Source organism: Fringilla coelebs (genome assembly GCF_963513975.1).
Source record: "Fringilla coelebs genome assembly, chromosome: 4".
NCBI lineage: Eukaryota > Metazoa > Chordata > Aves > Passeriformes > Fringillidae > Fringilla > Fringilla coelebs.
In genome coordinates, this window is record NC_140032.1 from 72,864,309 (window position 1) to 72,886,316 (window position 22,008).

Sequence of the window (22,008 nt, forward strand, 5' to 3'; positions counted from 1 at the left end):
ACAGGCATTTCTGTGCAAAAAATGTTCCTGAGTGAAACAGTATCATGAAAAGCCTTTTGGTCCTCTCTCTGGGAAACAGACAATGTTTTGTACATCGTCCACCTTCCCTGCCTCCAGTTTCCTCTGAAAATAGAATCTTTTGTTTGTGGCAAGTTTATTTCCTATGCCTTTTCCAGCTGGAATCCTGGTGTGACAGTATTTGTGGTGCTGGATTGCCAGCCTTAGCCTGATAGGGCAGCTGGTGATCCTTAAAAATGTTTTCAGCCAGGGTTCTGACCCTATGGAGGTGGTTGGGAACATGGAGCACTGAGATTCCATCTGAAATGAAGCGCTGCTGGAGTGTGTTGGAACGGAGCTAGCTCAAGCTTTTTCCAGGGTATGTGCACTGAAACTTTGTGCATGGAGGACCTGTCACAGCATCCTTTCTGTTTTGGTTTGCGATTATGGTGTCCTGCCTGCAACTGGGCAGTGTCCCAGTAGGAAGGATAATCATACTTGATTTATGATGGTGAAGATAAATGGACTAGTAATTATAGGCAGTATTTTGGCTGTTTGAATTATGTTGGGCACATTATGAGTAGTTTCACTTCTCCTAACTTTCCCTGCCAGTGGCTGCTGATACATGAGGGGGTTTCCAGGTGTTCCTGCCACATGCTCTGGCCTGAGCTCCAGGCATGTCCACAAGGAGGCGAAATCCATGCTCAAAACATGATTGTTTCCTATGGCTTTGAGTTTTGCTCCACTCTCTCTGCAGTCATTTCCTCTTTGAAAGTCTCTCCTGTGAAAGCGTGCCTCAGGTGTACCTCTCCATCTCACTGTGGGGAGAGCCCTGACTGGCCTCAGGGTGGGCTCAGGTTGGGTTTGCTGAAGTTTCCAGCCTAGGCTTACTGAGCTCAGAGCTGGGGCTGTGTGCTCAGGCAGCATCACAGTCACCTGGTGGGATACGGGGACCACGACAGATGTTTCTTATCCTTGAGCTCAGCTCATTCTTCTGGAGATTTCACGTTTCCTGCATTGAACTTCTCAGTCAGACTTTTTTAAAATCAGGGTAATTGTCCAACTTGAAAACACAGTTCAGATCAAGTCCTTACAGTGCTTAAGTGCATTGTGAAAATAGTTTCTGCCCTAAAGAGCCTGCAGTAAGCAGCTGAGGAGAAAAAGACTATTTTATCTCAAATAATTCCTGAGAGTCTGGCATAGACAGGGATTCAAGGTAGTGTCTGTAATTGATACACCTTGAACTGGTATTTTTAAAAAGAAATTAGGTGTTTGGCAGAAAGCATGCTGCATTAGTCTATGTGAACCTTGGCTGTAAGGATTTGCGTTTGGCTTATCATGAGGTGTACCAATCTCAGTGGGCTGATAAATCAGGGGCTGTGCTTCTGTTTGGGATTCAGATGGCATAATTGATTGCCTGAGGTTTTCAGAAGAAAGAAGAAATTATGATGAGAAAACTAAATTATAAATATTGCCTAAGTGGGGGATGGATGCCTGCACACACGCTGTACAGCTTGTATAGCATGCCTGTACAGCATTGCTGGTAACAGAAGTGTGCATCCTGCCTCATGCAATCTCCTGATGGCCAAGGATGTTTTAATTGCCACCGTAAGTCAAGTCTCTCCCTGTGCTTGGAGCTTGTGTCCATTGGGCCCTGCGGTGTGCACACAGCTCTGAAGGGGATCCTAGCTACTGCCAAGAGAACAGTATTTCTGGGGCTTGTCATAATGGTGCAGAGGCTGAATTTCAGCTGAAGGCAGCATCTGATGATGAGGAAAGATAACAATCAGCTCCAGAGGGATAATAAATGGCATAATTAGCTGCACTCAGACTTTGCTTCCTCCTGATATGAAGTTTATACTTAAGGTAGAGTTACTTTCAGAGACCCTGGCAGCCATTGGCTGGGAACTTGTCAGAGGTTTCTCTGTTGTTTGTGTTCTGGATAAGTGTGTATGACTAATAAGAAATAGCTTGTGGAGCTGCTGGGACAGTAAGGACTCTAATGCATGCTAAACACAGGGGCCAAGCACTGCAGGCAATTCCTCCTGCAGGTCGCCTCTAAATCACCTGGTACAGTTTTTGCTGCAAACTGAAGTAGATATTTAAATATTCCTCAGGTTCAGTTTATTCATTTTGTTTTGATTAAAACAATTGGAACAAATGGTGTGGCTCTAATTTCAGCAGGATCTTCAAGTGGGTGACTGACTGAGTTGAGAGTGTGTTTACTCCAGCCTCACCAGAGAGATTACTCATGGGAATCTTATTGGGCTACATGATTAAAATGGAAAAAACAACAAAACAAAAAGCAGCAGCAACAAATTTTCAATATCTAACACGTAAAGTGGCTGCATAATGTTGCTTTTAGATGGATGATAGTTTAATTTAATGTTTAGTCTGATGCATGGGCTTACTCAGACAAACAATTGCTTACTCCCAGGGGATTATGGGCATTAATATCAGTGATAACACAAGCATCACAGCCATGCTCAAACAGAGAGCTGGAGGATTCAAAGCAGCCTGGTCCTTACAGGAGCTGATTTGTTTGGTTGATTTCAGTGTAACTTTTTGAGAGGCTGGAACTGCTGCAGGGTTACCTGTGCCTGCAAGTGAGAGGCTATTGTAGCAGTTCCTCACGGGATGTGCGCGAGATGCCTTGTCATTGAACTGCTTTGAGGAGCTGCAGCTCTGGCTGTGCTCACATCCCCAGTCTGTACTTCACTGGGTGCTTCTGTCCTTCGCACCCTGCCCCTGGTGAACCTGCTTGCTCCAGCCACCAGCTCTCACTGGTTAAACGTGAGAAGAGCAGCCCAGAAAAGTGTCCTAGGCAAAGCAAGGTCCTGCCCTTGGTCCTGCCTTGGGTGTGTGTAGGCAACACACTGGTCACCACATGATGGCTTGGTGTCTCGCAATGAGCAAGTAGTTCGGCTTAGTAGCAGTGCAGAGAAATTATTAATTAACTAATTTGGTAATAGAATATACAGAGGCGATGTAGCGGCCTAAAGGAGGATCAGAGGGCTGTAATTTGCTGCTCTTGCTTGAATTCTATTATGGAAATGAGCTTCAAAAACTGCAGGAAAGTAGAGTTTAAAAATATGGCTGTAATGAGCTTGGGTTGTTTTTCAGTTGCCTTTTTTTTTTTTTTTTGATTTGCTAATGATTATTGTATGTCCATCCTTAAAGTCATTTGCGATGTGTCCCATGCTGAGAATTATGACCAGCAGCAAGAAATGAGAAATTAATTTGTTTTAAATGATACTGCACATTATCAGGAGAGAGGCTGCATTTTCAGCCACCAAAATTATTCCTAATGACAAGCTTAATCCTTCCATCAGACCCAGCTGCACAGAGTGCTGCACGTCAGCTGCTGGGTGCCAGGGTAAAGCACAGGGTGGATAGTCTGGCTCAGTTGTTTGAACCAGTAAGTAAACATAGCCCAAAGATGCTCTGGGTGATGGAGCACTCCTGCTGAGAACCCAGTGAAGAAGGAAGTGCAGAGATGAAGCTGTGTGATTAGCAAAACTACATGTCCCTGATGGGAGTTCCTCTGGCTGTAAAGGTCTGGAGCTTACACAGATCAGGCAGTGAGGAACATGTGCCCCGCGAGTGATGGTTCCCAGCCCTCCTGCAGGGCCTTTCATTAGGAGCTGGAGCCAGGAAGGAGTTCCAGATCTAACTTCCTGGCCACTAGGTGGTTAGATGAATGAACAGGTCATGACATACAGACTTCCTCACAGAAGTGCTTGTGCTTCCCTTATATAATGGAAGCCCGCTTTGCCGTGAGTTTTTAGGCTGCGTTTTTGGCACAGTGTAATGTTTCTCTCTCTATCTTATTCCACTGAAAAATTTTCCCCCAGTTTTTGCCCAGCTTGGACTTTGAGCAATACACAAGTGAAGATAAGAATTGTTAAGCTGGAATTGTTTCAGCTGTTGTGCTGATGGCACAAGTTGCAGACTGCTGCTTGTGTAGTGAGATTTATAAGTAGTGAGGTACAGGTTGATGGAACAGCGGGTCTGGTACAAAGTACAGTTTGCCTAGGTTTGAAGGTCAGTGGCTCAGAGAAAGAAGCTGTTTTCTGGTCTTGAGACGTACCAAGTCAAAGATGCCAGGCTATGGATAGAGCAGCTACAGCTGCAATCTACAGTCACCATGGTGCATGTGTTGATGAGAGCAGTCATCTATTGGCAGGCTCCAGTGCAGCCTTCCGTGCCTGGTGTTTTAGTATCACTCTCATATGTTTTTGTCAATAATGCTTGTTTGAACTGCTCCAGACCTGTAACGACTTCTTGGTGCGTCTCTGAAGGTTTTGTTTCTGATGCACTTAGAGAATTTCCCTCCATTTTTGCTTCTGGTTAACGTGGGAACGCATTGAAGGAAGTAGTGATGTTTGTCATGCCAGTCGTCTCTCCAGCTGTGTGTCTGGGCTTCCCCAAGGTGCTGGTGTTTGTCCTTGCATGAGATGTTGGGTGCCTTGGAGTGGCATTTTCAGAAAGAATTGTTTTACGCCTTGGCAGCTGTTGGTATGGTTGTTCCCAACTGGCCAGGCTCCAGAACTTTGCTGTGCCTAAGGCAGTCAAAGCACGATGGCTGTGGGAGAAGCGGGCCATTGAAAGAGGTGTCTGAACACGGTCTGGCTGAGTGTCCTGTGTGGGACGGAGCCTCCCTGTGCGTGTCACACTGCTGCATGTGCCGAGCGCTGGAGAGGCGCTGCTGGGGCTCATCAGCCAGGGCTGTTTATTTGGCGTAGCCCGCAGCTGGCTATGGAGTCTGGGCTCGTGACTGACAAACCAATGAGTTCACCCTTCATCTTATGAAAGTGGTACCGAGACTCTCCGCATCCCGTATTTTAATTTTTTTGTCCTTCTTTGTCATTTTCCCAATGAAAATTACCGCGGCACTGATCTCAATGTTAATGTATTCCTGCTTACATTTGACTTCTGAATATGTTATGGCTAATTATCATTACACAGGACGAGAGATCAGAGCCCTGACTGAGGTGCTCAGTGTGGGAACAAAAGGAGGCCAATGCTGCGCCTTGGCTCGAGGCCCAAAAATGGTGACGGAGCATCTTGAAACTGGTAGAGTCTGGGGAGGGGGGCTTATTGGCTTTTTTTTCCCTCTTAGTTTCATTTTATTATTTTTTATGAACTGGGGGAGGGGCCAGGATGGGGCTAAAATTTCCCCTTGAACATGATGTCAATATGTTGGCATGTCTCCTTTTATTAAGATGCCATCCAACTGATAACAAGTCCTGCTGTGTTTTACCAACATAAAAAATTAGACTGGAGACCAGGGAGCGGCAGGTGGCTTTTGGCACCAAGAAATAATCACACTTGATGTGGAAAGTAAAGTAAAAGGAGCCATCTGTTCACTGCAGGAGGACGTGAAAAATCACATTAACATATTGTCACTAACATCATGAAATACACAGTTAATAATAAATTTAGTTATCATGGCAAGCTGCATTGGGTGCTTCCTTAGAACAGGTATTGTGTGGAAGATGTGCTTGCGCACACACCCTTGTTGAGCGCTCTCCTGGCTGCTGTGGCAGCCTGAGCTCTCTGGTTTGTTGCTACTGGGTTGAGCAGACACGCCTGTCTCTGCCAGAAGCAGGGACAGTGTGTCAGAGCTCCTCTCCTGTCTCTGCCTTTTCATCTGCTCTGCCTGGACCTATCCTTGTCTTCTGATTGCCCAGCAAGCACACAAGATGGTTGAAAAGGAGGAACTAGAAATCTGATGGAGGGAAGGGAATGAAAAGCCTAGAGTCATGAGTCAGGCCTATATGCAGTGAGTCCCGAAGTCCACTCCCATTTCCGCTTCAGTCCTTGGGAAGCTGGTTTTGGATGACTGGATTTGTTGGGTGTTTGGGGATGGCGCCCTGTGTTAGCTGACAGTGCTGGGTGCAGCCTGTTCCCTCGCTGTCACCGCTTGCATTTCCCAGGGGTCCCAGGACTGTAAGCCCTGGTGGATTGATCCTCAGAGCCCTCTGTGAAGTGGGACTGAAGGGTGTGCTCATCTATAAAAGATGAGGTTGGAAGCCTGCAAAAGCAAGCAACACCCACACACTGGGAGGCTGGGGCAGAAACAAGCATTGGATATAATTAATGTCTATCAACTTGGCCGTATGGAAAAGAGATCTTGTCAAATGAACTTGATATCTTTTTTGATGAGATTATGAATCTGGCTGATAGACTTCTCTTGGTACCAAATGAGATTTTGATTAAGAAACTGAAATGATACAAAGTTATCACACATCACCAGATTAAAAACTTGCTAACTGCTGACTCTTGAAATACAGCTATATCCAGGTTCTCAGTGTTGAGCCTGTGAGATTGTACTGATACCCTGCAGGTGTAGCTTTACTCCTGCACTGTTACATGTCACATTTTTCTGTTACTGGCATTGAAGAAAATGCACTGTGGCTCTCAGCGAGGGCGCAGAGGTGTCTGGGATGTTGTGTAGCAGTAGGGGCATTGCTAAAGGTGCTATTGCAGCACTAGAACAGTACTAAGGAGTTGACAGTGAGAGGACTGAAGTGCTTCCTGCCCCTGGGGGCTTGTGACTGGTGTTTTCAAGGCTGTGTTTAGTCTTGGGGCTGCCTGTTCTGGCAGTCCAGCGGAACATGAGAGAATGTGAAGAAGACTGTGGAAAAGACGGAGGAATTGGATTGGCTCTCTTCCGGGAAAGTGGCACGGTCGCTCTGTTCAATTGAAGGTGTGGATAAAGGTGAGGAGGTTGGAATAGTTGCCAGGGGCTCTGGCACTTGACATGAAGTCACATCCTCCCAGATGGCTTTCTTCTATTGGCCCTTGTTTACGCTCTTTGGGCCTGAAGCTGCAATGGTGTCCTTGGTTCTCAGGCTGTAAAAGGATTGTTTTGTCTAACTCAAGTATGAAGAGAACTTGCTATCACTTTATATGAAGTTCAGAGTCACATACCAATGCAGTATGGAATCTGAAAAATATAAAAGCTAAAACTTAAGGCATCAGGATAATAAAAAGCTCTTTGGTAAAAAGACATAAAACCTGCAATAAAAAGACGGTGTGGTAAGAGACCATGTCTGGAAGCTGGAACAATTTTCTGCTTGCAGGTGCAAGTTTTGGTAAAAGGGGGGCTCGGTTTTTCATGGCTTGAGATCTTGGTAGAAAAAGTGACCAATTTATGTTTACAGTGAGGAAGCAAAACCTGAGAAGTAGACTTGAATATCCTTGTTTTACTTAGTAATCCATGTTTTGGCCCTTCTTGAGACACCTTTCTGCCTGCCTTGAAGCCCCTAAACAGAAACCTTTGCTTGTTGTGAAAGTGAGTTGCCTGGAGTAGAGTGAAATTATGGACTTGGCAGAATGTTTGGCTGCTGACAGTTCATTTTACAAGTAAAATGTCACTTGAGGGGAAAAAGCCATATCTATTGACAGCCTTTGTGTGTTCTGACAGGCCTTTCTAGTTTAGCTCCTTCGTTTTGTACCTGACGGACCTCTCCGGCTGTGGACGCTGAGGCAGATGGGCTCCACAGGCAGCCTGAGGGCACAGGAGGAGGGAGGGACCAGAACTCCAGAGTGCCCGGAGCTTTTTGCCTTTTATCACAGCGCTGAGGGGACCCACAGAGGCTGACAGCACTGCAGGGGCTCCGGGAGGAGCTATCGGTTCCCAGGGACAGAGGGCACAGTCCCCTGTCAGGCCATACGGACATTTTAGTGCAGGCACGGGCGCTGGCAGAAGGTTGTGCCTGTGCAGCCACGAGCACCCATGCTTCATGATGCATTCCAGGCTTCTCTACTCTGGCTCGCTTGTTGCCTTTCTCTGCTTGTCTTTTCCTTTCTCATGTGCAGATGCGCCTCTCCCTGCACAGGGGTCCCACCTGTTTGCAGCAGGCAGGGAGTCAGCGCCTCCCAGCTGATGGCATCTTGCAAAAATAAAATAGGGACTCTGGGGACTCTAATGACCATTAGCTGCAGGGGTCAGGTTATTTGGTGCTTTAAGTGCTTCCAGAAGCCAGTGCTGTTTGCAGAAAAGGGTTTGCTGGACTTTACGGTTTGGCAAGTTTTTGTACATGTAATGTCCATGCACAGCTTGCAGTCTGCCACTGCCAGAGGTGTCCTGCCAGCTTCCTGGGATATTCCCCTTGGTGGAGTGCAGTGTTTTAAAGGAAAGAATGTTTCCCTTCCTTTTCCAAAACATTGCCAGCACCCAAGCCAAGCCCTTTCAGGATGCCTCCTGCTACGGAATGGAAATGGAATTGCAAGGAAGCGTCGCCATACGTATCATGGTGTGTTCATAAACGCTTAGAATCTGAGAGTAAGAGCAGTGTGCTGTATTGTGTTCTCATTTACATAACTAATTGGAGCACAGTCCTTATTATTTTGATGATGAGTCTGCATAATAGAAATCTCCTTAAACCCCACTAGGAGACAGGGGAGATAAATACCTTTGAGGTTCAGTCCTGTGCTTCCTTCAGTACTGCAGCATGCTTGAAGTGGTGCTAAAGATTTCAGAACATCTGGCAGGAGCAGGTGGCGGTTTACCTTTCAATATGTTATTTAAATGACAATTTAGTTAAGCCCGCAAATAATAATAGTCATAAAAATCGTCTCACATATATTTGTCTTAAAGGAGCTTTCTGAGCTGAGCTATCAAGCCCCTTTATGTTCCAGGCGAGGCCTGTGCCCCCTCTTTCTCTGTGGTGCTGGGCAGGTTTTCTATGCAATGTTTGTGCTGAATCTTTTTTCTTTACTTTCATGTCTAAAATGAACCATCGTATTGAATTAAGGTGTGAGGTCTAAAATGAACCATCATATGAAGGTGTGAGTGCAGAGACAGCTGGAGGTGTTAGCCAGGAGCAGTTGTCATGTCGGAATATTCTGTTAGCTCTTGCATCCCATCCCCAGAGAGAATCTTTGGTGACTCAGACAGTGACTTAGGATGAATTAGTGTCTTCCTGTGTCCAAGGTGTCAGTCACTAGCATGCATGATCCTTTGGAAGTGGTGATGTTTACTGTTGGCCTCTGATAATTGCTCTCAGAGCAAGAGCAGCACCTCCCTGTGTTTCTGTGCTCTGTGTTGGATCCTGACTGTTCCACAGACCTTGCTTAGTTTCACCACATCAGCACTGTGACTGCTTAGCAAGGGCAGCACTGAGTGGTAATGAGAGTCTGATGAGTACAGAGAGGCCCCCGCTTCCTTAGTTTATTAATTGGCTAATGATATTGGAGGTCTAATTTACAGACGGAAAGCTGACTGTAGCTGTAAATGTGCTGGTAGAGCACTGATGCCACAGGAGATACAAGACGAGACAGGGAAGGGGATGAATAAGATGCATTTTCTGTTGGAAAAGTCAGCGGCATGGATGTAAACATGTTTGACCCAGTAAGGTGATGGCTGCAGTTTTCATTGGTCAAGAAATGTGTTCCCTCTGTACTAGTGCGTAAGTGTATATTGGTGAGATATTAATGGCAATAATGCTTTCTCTTGGCTCAGGTTACTGGCTTTGAAAACAGACTGGTTTGCAGAAGAGAGACACCATTAGAAAAAAAATATATGAGGATACCACCACTCTTTTCTCCTTGGTGACAGCTGTGAGTGTAGGTGAGCTGGGAAAGAGTACTTCCATGGTCACAGTAGTGGGATTGAACTCCATGGAGAGATAAAAGGAAACAGGTTTTGTCAAGTATTTCCTTTCTGGCACTGCTTCATTACCTCCTCTCTGTAATTAATTGTGCCACATAGAAGGAGGTTGATTGCTCCCCATCTCTGTGAACATGCAGGCTTTTCAGTGGGAATAGAGTCAGAGCTACTTTGTTGCCTCGTTGCAGTCCAGTTAAAATGCAGCTTGAACCTAATGTTCAGTTGATTATTAGTTGTCTGGAAGGCCTTTTTCCTTCTGTGCCTTTAACCAAAATTTCCCATTACAACCTCATCCAGAAGGACGCAGGGCTGAGAGGTGCACGTAGCGCTGGGAGCTGTGCTGTGGGCAGGGCTGCGGACCTGTGCACCGAGAGCAGGTGTGGTTGCAAGCGCCCCCAAGTCCACCTTCTGCAGTGACAGGAGACTGGCAGTGTCCCAGCTGGGGGTTCTCACCTTGGACCTTCATCTGAAGGCCTTTGAGGTTGGAGTTGAGTGTGCCATGAGGTGGTTGCAAACAACTCCTTTTTTACTTGTTTACAGCTTTGTGTAGTGTTGGAAACAAGTTAGGAAGTGCAGGCTTACAGGGCCTCTCAAAGAACACAGTTGTGTCTCCAGGGGTGCAGTGGGAACAGGACTGGAAATTTTTGGGCTTGCTTGCTTTCTGCTGTTTATGAATCTCTTTGGCATTTAATCATTGAGAGGAGAATTAGTAGAAAGGACTTCAGAGGAAGGTGTCATTAAGTGGAACTCCGTGTGGTGAAACGTCTGGTTTAACCTGGCTGGTGCAGCACGGTGCGGAGTCTCTTGTGAAGGTGTTGCTTGGGGCCAAAGGTGCCCCAAACTGGGGTTTGTTTTGAGAGGGAATGGCTCGCTCTCCCATGCTGCGCAGTAGGGAACCTTCTGCCTTGCAGCTCCCGAGTGATTTATTGGAGGTGTTTAGCCAAGGACTTAAATGGGTTAGTAGACTAGCACCTTCAGGGAAGTTGCTCTTTATAATTTAACTTTGAGAGAGCAGGTTATTGTGCTCTCAAACAGTCGTGTCAAAGACCCAGCAAAAATTAATGGCTCAGAACTAATGGCAAGCTTTCCAGGATGCTGCTCTGATTTATTGAGTGGTGCTAAGCTCCAGCATCCTTGTGTGGAGAGCACTTGCCTTCCTGTAAGGGGGCTAATATTACCTCAAGCTGTTGCCAGTTGACTTGGTGGATTGCTGAGGTGCTGCTCCGGCTCTAGGTAGCTGGCGGTGATTACTCTGAAGCATTCAGGGAGCAGAAACCCTGGGGAAAGGCTGATGAGCTGCCCCTGGGAGGGTGATGTTCCAGCCGTGTAAACAAACTCCTGCCGTCTCCTGGCCATAATGAGGACCAGGCCCCAGCGACAGAGCCCACTTTGCTCTGTGCTGCTGCATTGGAGCTGAGCAATTTGCAGGGGAAAGTGATTGGAGGCAGGCCCTGGGATGCACGTAATCCACTAATCACCGCTCGGAGATTCCTGGTGCTCGGGAACAGCAGGAGGGAATTGGCTTTTATGAGCTGAAGGAGATGCTGGCATATGTTGTTGAGGAGAGGGGGAGGAGGGACTGCTTAAATATTTATAGATTAAGGGTACATTGGGATCCCTTCTGTCTTCTTGTGTGCCTGGTTCCCCTACTTTCTCCTGGGGGATAGCAAGACACAGTCTCCTCAGCCTTGCCTGTGGTTTAACTGGGAAGCATCCAGTCTTGAGCCTACTTCCAGCCCTTGTGCTTGCACTATTGGACTGGATGCCTTGTGGAGCCTTGTCGCCATCCGTCTCGCTGGGCTGGCTCAGTCTTCCTCAGAAAATAACACAGCTGAAAAAACTCAGGGCATGGCCTGGATTCTTTTGGAAAGTGAGGGTGGAAGAGAAAAAAAATAGATTAGTGGCAGGCAGAGAACAGCTTCCATCAGAAAACTCACTGTGACGCCGTCCTGCATCTCTATTCCAGTCATCCCAGGCAGAACCTGCCGAGTGGAGCTCTGCGGTTCCTTCCCACCCCTGATTTCAATATAAAGGTTTGTCTTCCTGGAAACCAAAACAAGGTGGCATGTGCATTGGAAGGCTCCTCCTTCAGTGATGACTTCTCATGTGTGAGTTCCTCTTTCCTAGAGGAGGGTGTGTCTCATGTTGTGCGCAGCCACAGAGGAGCAGGTGACCTAAGCTGTCATGGGCATAGTGCTTTGCTCAGTCCTACCTATGGAACCTATGAGGGAGACAGGAAAGGCCAAGGAAGAAGGAGCCCTTGGCAACCTCCTCCTGTTCAGTTGGAGCCGCCCAGCATGAGCACAGCAGTAAAGGAACAGTGCTCCACGCAGGAGCCTGAGGGCGGAGGAAATGCAGTGAGATGGATGTTGGGGAGCAAAGTGCATGGAGGAGCCCTTCCCGTGTGGACAATGACTGTGGTACTGAACCCAAGGAGCTGTGTGTTCCCTTGCTCCAGCCTGGTGAAGGTTGTAGGATTTTGGTTTGGGTTTTCCTGCTTTTGCTGTGCAGTAGTAAATTAGTTTCTCAGCAAGTCGTGCATATTTTTCCCAAGTGCTGCTCTTTTCATCAGTGCTCCTGGAGGATATTTGAGGGGATAGAAATACCACCGCAGCCATTTCAGAGGTGCTGGCTATGATTAGAATCACTGAGAGCCACCTCACGTGTCACTAGTGCAGGCAGAGCTGAGCCCTGTGTGGTCATACCCCAAGTGCAGAGGCCTGTCTGCTGCACTCCTTGTTTGCTACAGGTAAAATATGGACAGAGAAGCTTGGAGGAATTCTGCCAGTTACCTGTTTTCTAAAGACCCCACAAAGCTGTGAATAAGCTGTAGTTGGTGTTTGCAGAGGAAGTTAAGTTGGTTTGATGTTTGTGCACATCCTCAAATCTTTTCACTTGCATCATTGAACTGGTTCCATGTGCTGTTTGGCTCTTTTGCAGGAGTCGGTGCCTGAATATATTCTATCCTATCCAGGTTAACAGCTCTTTTAAGACCTGATAATACCTGTACTTATATAAATCACATATTAAATGGCCTAATATTGGATATTAAATTGCATAAATCAGTTCTAATTAGTTAAAACTGTTGCTGTAATGAAGATCTGCCCCTCAAATCCAGTGTTGTGCACCAGTCCTTGACAATGCCTGTGCAGCGGGCCTGAATGCTTCCAGGCAGCTCAGCTGATGTGCTGAAGGGACTGCTGGAAACAGCAACACAAATGGGGCGTTGGAAGTGTTCCAGAATAGTCCCGGATAGCGTGAGTATGACAGTGTGCAGCTCCGTGATGGAACTTAGGTGGTTCTTCTGGTGGTTGTGGCTTTGGTGATGCATCTGGAGGCATAGAGGCAGTGGGCCACAGGACTGCTACCTTTGGCTTTGCGAGTGTAGAAGAGCTGCTGCTGGGGTGACTGAGGACCTGCTAGAGCAGGTTAAGGAGTGTTTCTGTCCAGCTGCAACATAAACTCCTCATAAGTGAATTTGAAGCCTGGTGCAGCTTTAATGTTGTGTTCAAGGAAATTGTTTACAGCCCAGTCTCCAAGCTTGAGTTCAAGTTACTGCTCCATCTGTGATGTCTGTTCTGGCAAATTCTGGCCTGAGTTGCTTCTGGCTGGCAGTCTGGAGCTGTTACCTGGAACCTGGAGATAGGTGAACCGTTCGGTCATCCAGCCTCCCAGGTCACTGGCATTTCACTGGGACTGTGCTGCTGTGGCTTTGCCAGTGGAAATACTGGAACCTTGTTTGGAACTAGTAGCCACTGCACTTCTTGTATTTAGCCAATGGTGTCACTGCTGCTCCACAAGATTGGTATTTTCCTGTGGATTTGAGGAACATGCAGTCAGTGGTGCTCAGCGTTCCAGGGGCTGGTGGCTGCTGTGCTCCCCAAGAAGGAGTCTGGGCAGGTGAAGGGAGCCCTGAAGAACTGGGAGGAGAGTGGGCACTTTGTTTTCGCTTCAAGCTTTCAAGATGGCTGTGAGAGTAGATGTCGTGGGTTTACTGAGAATGGCAACTTTGACATCCCTGGGGTTGTTGGAGCTCCCAGCCACCGCCACAGTGAAAGCAGAAATGAACCCAGAGAAGCCTTCAGACCTTGTTGATGAACTTTGGAGAGCCTCAGGCTTGTCCTGTCCTGCTTTGCCAGTGCTGGTTCCCTGCCTAAGTGGAAGCTGTTGTTGTTCCGACGGCTTTTGATACCCGGGATGCTGTGTTGCTGCTGACAAAGAGCTGACAGTGTGTCGGCAGCGTGTGTGCTGGCTTTGACGGAACCGCCAACGCATGCAGCTTATATTTTTTATAAATGCCAGCTATAGGTCCAACAATAGGATGGCACCCTGCAGTGAGGTTGGAGCTGAGGGGAAAACACCAATCCACTCCTGTTGTAGGGGAGAAAGGAAAAATCCTGTAAACTAATTAGCTCATTTGGCTCAGATGTCATCTCCCATCAAACCACTTAGTGCTGCTCTCAGTGGCAGATTGGGTGTCGTCTGCATTAAATGCCATTCAGCCGGACCCGAAAGTGTCTGGGGCACCTGTCATCTGCTCAGTGGGGTTGCTGGGGACACGATTGATGATGGCGGAGAAACTTCCTCAGATTTGGTTCAGCCACCAGAGTTGAGTTTGTTCTGTCAAAGGGCATTTCAGCGCGGTCAACCAGATGTCAATGAACTTGAGAGTTTTGTCTTGCCTGCTTACTGAAAATTCCCACGGAACAGCCTTTGTCCGAGAGGCAAAACTCAAGGAAGAGCATGATGGTATGTTTTGAACTGTGCCGGTGGACCTTGGACTCTTCCTTACACATTCCCAGGAGCCAAGAACAGCTATGTCAGTGTGGGGCAAGGAGGCTGCATGATGCAGGACAGGAATTAAGTCCCTAAAACTGTGGTTTCTGTGCTGCAATGATCATTAAAACGGACTGATAAACAAGGAGGATGGGCTTTGAACAATGTATAAATAAAATCCTTACCAGTGACTCCTAGAGCACTCGGGGCATTTGTGTGATTCAAGTGTGTTGACATTTGACTTGGAATGACATGGTATAAAACCATGTGGTTCAGTTTTTGCTTTTTCCTCACCTTTATACTGAGGAACCATTTCTCCTTCCAGGATACTGTTCACAGTGAAAAGAGTTAAGAGAATAGGCAAAAATAAATGATCAAGTGAGAGGCATTCCTTGGCTTCTGGTCTGAGATGATTTATTTTCATTCTGGTAGTTCTTAGGGATTGCAGGTAGGCTGGCATGTGTGCTTAGAAGAGCATGTGAGCCCTGGGGTCACTCCACCCAGAGTCAGTATGTGTTTTATTATGATCGAGGAACAATTTGGAATGAATAGCATAGAGATTCATTTCTCAGAGGGTTGCTGAGGAGACCAGCTGCAGACTGATGCGCTGCTTGCCTAACCACTGTTGCATGTTTGTACCAGTGCTTTTGAGATAGCTGCAGATGGAGGAGCACTGGAATGATGCCATCCCACTAAAGGCAGGAGAATCCCTGCAGAAATTGGTCAAAATCTGGGAAGCTCTTCTTGTCCCCTACTTGAGGAGCCTTAAGCTTTCCCTAAGGTTTCTTAGAGGACTTAGAAAAGGACTATGTGATTTCCCTCTCTAAAGGCCAAAGTGTGTGTAGAACAGCCTCACAACAAAGCGTGAATGTGCAGTTGGTGCTGGGTGCGACAGCAAGCGTGGGGTGTCGTGCAAGGGAACAGAGGGCCCAAGTTCTTCAGTGGTGTAAATTTGGCATGGTTCCAGTGATGCCAGAGGTGTTAATGCTGTCTTGCACTAGCTGAAAATCTGGTCCAGGTGATCTTCATAAGAGAAGTATCATGAGCCCGGTGTTTTTCAATGCATTGGACTTCGTCATGGTTTCACACCTGTGAAAATTGGCACGGGATCACTGTGGAGGTTCATAGGGATGGATACACACCCGCAAGTGCAGAGCACTGGAGAGAGAAGCCCGGTGGTATCTGGGCTACCATTTTTCCCAGAGGTAACTGCATTTTGGTGTGTCCAGGCCAAAGCACAAGTTCATGGCTTTGTATATTCCCTATCTGTCTTTGGGTAATTACAGTAACAGCATCTTGTGTGCCAAAGATAATCTGTACTGGAAGCAGTGTCTGCGGGACTGGTTAAGGATAAATATGACAAGAATGTCGTTGCTTGAGTGACAAACTCAGTGAGCTTTGTTTGACAGTGTCATGTCAGATCCCACGCTAGGATAAAATATGTGTAACTTGTGTCTTCATAAACATATGGTACGTGTAGTGGGGAAGGTGATTTTCTGACACGTCTACCTGTGGTGTGCTTTAGTAATGTGTGGTGGAAGTACTGGAAACGTACTTGCTTGTGGTCTCTGCAGACTCTGCAAAAGATAAGTACCACTTCTCTAACCCTCCTAATTCAGATTTTGAATTCAGAAAGAGGAGCAAGACTATTTTGTGCTTATCCAGTTCTTTCCTCTACCTGTGGCTGACCTGATCCTCCCTGATGAAATTGCTGTGTTGTTCCTGCTGAGATTACTGACACTGGCTGAGCACTGGTCAGCAGAGGGTGGGAGTGCATTATAGTGGGGGGGAACTTGGATTTAACTTGATCATTACAGCTGCAGGGTGTTGGGCTGCACGTTGGGAAGATGTCCCTTCTTGGCACTCAGGTGCAGCTTTGGTGGTGGATGGCACTAGGAGAGGTGACTGGAGAACAGCTGGCAGCAGTTTCTGGGCTCACCGGGAATAACTGTGCTGGTGGTCAGGGCATCAGAGAATAGCTTTTCGAACAGGGTGCAGTTGGCAACCTCTGGCATCCATAGGACTGGACAGGCAGGATCTGCTGCCAAACACCAAGATCTGACCTCTGGCAGTTAGTGGGCAGTGTTTTCTTATTTGAAAAAGAGAGAAGGAGGTTTGCATCTCAATATTTGAGTGGTCGAGCGTAATACAGTGAGAAAGGTGTCAGGATGCATTTCATCTAATACAACAGGATGCTGTAGGCAACACTTTGAAATTTGTTGAAAAGCAGGTGACAGCCACCCATGTAAAGAGTCTCACTTCCCTGAAGTGTGTTATGCTGGGCTGTTGCTAATAATTTCACAGGCTCTGCCTGTGAGTGGGGAGTGAATGAGTGATGCAATGTTGGTACCCAGAGCCACCTCGGCCTTGGAGGTTCCTGGGCTAGTTAAACATGTTCCATGTAATCCACTTAATTCCATGCATAAGCCTGTTAGAAGAACTGCCAGCAAAAGCAGACCAAGGATGTGCTCAGAGGTGTGGGTGGAGAAAAACCGGTGTGGTCAATTACCATGGTGTGTTCCTGTTCTTCGAAGTTCAGAGGCAGCTTTAATTCCAATCTGATTAGAACAGTTGCTGCTGGTTCTTAGCATAAATCAGGTCAGGTGTGGCAGGAAGCATCCAGTTGGAATGATCAGCCGTAGGACAGCAGAATATCCGAGATGTAGTGTAGGACTGGCAGCCTCCCTCCTCAGGCCCAGTTGGGGTTCCGTGGGGGAAGTCATATTGCAACTCTCCACACTGGGCACAATTTCTACATTGTTTGGTTATCTATCTCCCTGTCAGTGACAGGGTTGTGAAGTACAGGTGGAAGTAGCAGAATTGCTCAGGTGCAGATCATGTTCAGCACTGCACATAGGTCAGGCATGTGCAAACACATTGCTCCCTGCTGCCTGGGTCTTAGCAGAATGATAGCACATCTGTTCCCAAAAACTGTGTGGAATGAGGGGATGTTTTGTGGTGTGTCAGCCTCTCCGTACAAGCCAAGTGCAGTGACTGCTCTTCGACAGGCTTCAGAAGGGGCTGGTTTAGGACTTGAAAAGGCCAAACAAAGCTCAACAACTCATTCACATTCAATTCTCATCACCGTTGAGTTGCAGTTCTGAGTTCCATTATGCAAACTCCAGAAGCTGTAACAAGTCACTGAGAAGGAAGTTTTGTGTTTTCAGCATCAGTTTCTTGTCTGGTTGTTGGTATAACCCTTGTGCTTTGTCCTGTCGTTCCGTTCAGTTTGTGCGAGTGCAAGGACTTAATTTACTGTGTTTGCGAAGCCCCTCTGCTAGAAGTGAGGCACTCTGTGCTGGCTCATATAATGAACCTCCACAGCTGAAGAATATTATTCCTGCAGAGAGAGAATTGGCTTTGTAGCCTGGAAAATGTCAGAGGTGTCTGAAGCCCCACTATAAACTGTTCAGGTAGCAGAAAGTAGCCAGAGATGCCTGTCAGGTTTGTGGACTGCCTCAGTATTGCTGCATGTTGTGCAAGTTTGTCTGTTCTAAATGGAGAACAAGTTGCTGGGGTGGTTGCTGAGATGGCTGAACCATGTGCCATGCCTCCAGCTATTCTCCTTCCGCTCTCCGAATGCTCAGTGGCAAGGTTCCCCACCATCTTGCTCTTGACTTTTGGGTACAAGTGGGCAGTATCAGAAAAGCTGATGCCTCACTGGAGCGCACATGGAAACCTGGATCAATGGGTGCTTTGGAAATTCTGTCCCTTGGTACTGTTTGTAATCAAGGTAATGAAATGAACCCAAATCTCTACATTTGGGATCAGGCCAGGGTGCGTCCATCCCTCACGGTGTGTGTGCCAAGCACCATGATTCGCATGCTCCAGGCCTGGAATGCGGCTGTCACTCTCCAGTGTGAAGAACAGAAAATTTAATTTGTTGGGTGGAAAGAGTTAAATGAACTTTAACTGAAAAGCTCTATCTCTCCCTCTCAGGGTAGAAAATAGCCAAGGGCAACAGCGGATGACTAATGTGTAGAATATTGCAATTAGTATAGCAAGGTACTTACAGGGATCAAATTAAAAAATTCATTAACGTACGCACTTAATTAAGAAACACTTTTCGGTTTACATGATAAATTATGACACCTATTAAATCTTCTAGTACAAGCTGTAATGGTTTCTTTGCTCCTGGGCAGAGAACTATTGCCTTTGAGGTCCCCTGAGCTCCCCCAAGGACCACGGCAATGGTTCCTTGGGTGTCACAAACAACACTAGTCCCTGGAAGGTGCAGGCCCCGCTTTGCTGGAACTCTCTGCAAGTCAAAGAACCAGCCAGGGGATGAGAGGTGCAGAATGCATGATCAGATAAACAAGAGATGACCTTGAGAGTAAAGAAAGGACCAAGAGTGCAAAATGCTGCTGAGGAGGGTCCCAGACAGGCAGCAGGATCCAGTGGGGAGCTGGTCCCTGGACATGTCCCTGTGTGACTGGGCTCGAATCTGCCCATCCTGGCTGGTGGTATCAGGAGTATGGGAGGGTTTCCCAAGGCAGGAGCCTCAGCTGCACCTGCTGCTTCCCGCTTTGGGCATTCTTTGTAGTTTTGGGGCACAGCAACACTATGGGGTGGGAACTGGACTGTTGTGCTGCATTGGGAACGCGGTGGATCAAAGGGACATTCAGGGAGCTTTTTTACGTTCTGAAATAGAGCAAACTTGCAATTCCCAAGGCACCTGTTAGTGTAATTTGAGGGGGGAATCCAACTCATGGAAATCTGTGTTTTGGCTTTATTTTTATGCAGCTTTGAAGTAAATCCAGAGGACCGGTTTAAGGCAAACTGAGAGCACTCTGATCTTTAGGAGAAGGGCGTTTTCTACTTCTTTTTCGTAAACCTTCTGGGCTTTTACTTTTGATTATTCTGTGCTTTTCTCATCCAAGATTTCTCTCTAGCATTGGCCAGAGGAGAGTGCGGTGCTAGCAATGTGGACTGACCTCAGGGACACTGGAGGCTTATACCCAGGGATGTGAGGAACTACTCCAGAGTTGTCAAGTGATGGTTTGTCCTAGCAGAGGTGTCTTTCATACTTTTCTTAGTTATTCCAAAACCTGCCAGGTAGATGTAGTTGCCTCCTGAAGTTGTTATTCTGTTTATTTGGTTTTAGTTTCACTTGGCCTGTAATCTGCTCTTGGTTTTGGCTCTGTACAGTAATAGGCGAGGAGCACTTGTGCAGCCAGGTTGAGCATGAAACTGTGGCCCAGATATGGAATTCCACACGTGCTCTGATCCTTTGGAAAATCATTTTGGATTCCTGAGCAAAACCTGCAAGAATTTGAGATGCCTTCAGTCTTCTGCTCTGAGCACCTCACACTGCTTAGGTGCATCTCAAGAATGCATGGTGTCTAGCATCTCTCTAGCATTTCAGGCACTTCAAGTGCCCATGTTACAGTTTCTGACTCACGTGCTTTCATAATCTGTGTGTTTCATTTTCAGGTTCTAAAATTAAACTCTTGAGTATCAGACTCTGCTTATTGTCCAGAATGTTCCGGTCAGCCTGAACCTGTGATGTGCTGCCAGGGCCTTTCTGGGAGTGAAAACCATCTTTCTCGCAGACTGATGTGGATTTTTTCATAAATGAGTTTGAGTTTTGAATAAGGTTGATGAAATGCCCTCAGTTTATTAACCAGAGCAATTCTAAGTAGTCGAAAGATTTACTGTTCATTAGCAAAGGCTTGAGTAAACCTGAAATGAGAACAGGGCAGGAGAAGCAGGAATGATGGCTTAATTGTTACAGGCACATAAATAGAGTTCAAAATGGAGGTGTTTCTCAAGCCCCCTAAGTGCCTTGGATTTGTGGTGGAGCTGGCAAGGGTGGATCCAGTTGGGCCGTGCCTCATGTGTGCAGCTGTTCGAGTGGAGACATTAGACTTCGATGCTCTATGTGTCGGTTGTTTTCTTGCTGGTAGAGTTTTGCTTGTTTTCCTTTGCTCTTGGCGAGCTCTGGGCTGGTAGTTTTCCACTTGGATCTTCTCTCGGGTGTTCCGAGAGATGAACCCAGACCTGAAATACCTCTGGGGAGCCATGGGACTGTTCCAGGTCAGTGGCAGGGGGACAGGGCTCTGCTGTCCTCAGGAGCACCTCTGCACTCTCTGTGCACCCCTCCTGCCTGGGCAGGATCAGGATTCTGTTGAGCACTTGCGCAGAGGTCTGCCCTTTCCCTTAATTATAGAGAGTGCAGTAATCTCTAGCATTCACAGTATTTTATCAACTGTGACAGGTCTGCATAAATAAATAAAAATCTTACTTTATGCAGTGAAATATCTTGTTGCTTTTTAATAAATCAATAACTGGAGGTGACAATGAGAAAAGCATCTTGAAAACAATTTCTGAGGCGATGTGGAAGGCACGAGGTGATGTGAAACAGTGATTTTCTTTGCAGATTGTTTGGTTTGAAAGGAGTTCCCTGCTGAGTTCTCCAGAACAGCCTAGAACGGCTGCTAATCACTTGGTTTGTCAGCATTTACAGCCTTAGATCTTCCTTGAAGTGCACGAGGTGCCTTACATGTTCAAGAACTAGCAGTAAAAATCAGTACCAAATAAATATTCCGGTCCCATTTCAGCTGACTGCATGTTTCTGTTTATGACAGAGGGGAAAGGTTGTTCTGATCTGGGAAGAAGCAGCTCAGATTTCTTATTGCAGTTTTGCACTCCTCCGGGGTTTTTTGCACGCAGTGCCAGCACTCATGTGCACGCTACCTGTGATCCCGTGTGAGAGCTGTGGTGCACAGTACAGGTGTGAGTTCTTTAGTGGTTACCAAGTGAAGCTCTGCCCAGAAGCCAGGGCTCTCTGAATGCACCTGGAGCTGTCAGGCTCAGAGGGCACACCCCAGATGGTGAAAGGAAGACCCAGACAGCCTCACACTGTGGTTTGTTCTGACATTTCTCTCTTGTTGTCCCTCAGAGAAGGTGAAGAGGGAATGCTGCTGCATGGACCTGTGCACCTGATCTAGCTGAGCTCAGCCTCACCCCGTGTGTGTGGCAGTACGTGTGCTCGGCCCTGTGCCTGGGGGGATACCTCTGAGGGGCTGCTGTCCAGTCCTGTGCAGAGGGAACTTGCTTTCAGGTGTGCTCTCCTCGGGGTGAGGGCTCCTGCGGAGCTCTGTCAGAAGGGTTCTAGGGTACTCTGGGATGCTGAGCCCAAGGGGGGCTTTTCCAAGAGCTCATTGCTCTGTTTGGAATGGCAGTTTTTCCTGTTAGGAATCTTCCTGGAACACAGGGACATGTGAAAAGTCTACATGCGTTGGCCTGCAGGGACCATTCAGCAGAGAATGAAGGCAATTTCTTCAATAGTCAGTGTGCACAGTCACACAGACTGACCATGTGGCGCCTCAGTTGCTGTTCTGCAAGTATGCAATGCCTTGGTTATATTGGTGTGACATTTTTCTGTCCTTTGCTGCAGGGTTTGGTGTGGGTCTGAGCTCCTGCCAAAGGGAGTGCTGAGGACTTGGGAGCTCCTGCAGCAATGTGGGGCTTAGGTCCGGGAGCTGTCCCGCGTCACGGTAATCTGCACGTGACTGTGTCCCCTGCTCACCGAAACAGGCTTTGGAAATGTGCCCAGGGCCCCGGTGCAGAGGGGCATTTGAGGCTGCTGTGCTCTTCCACTCCCTCTGATGGTT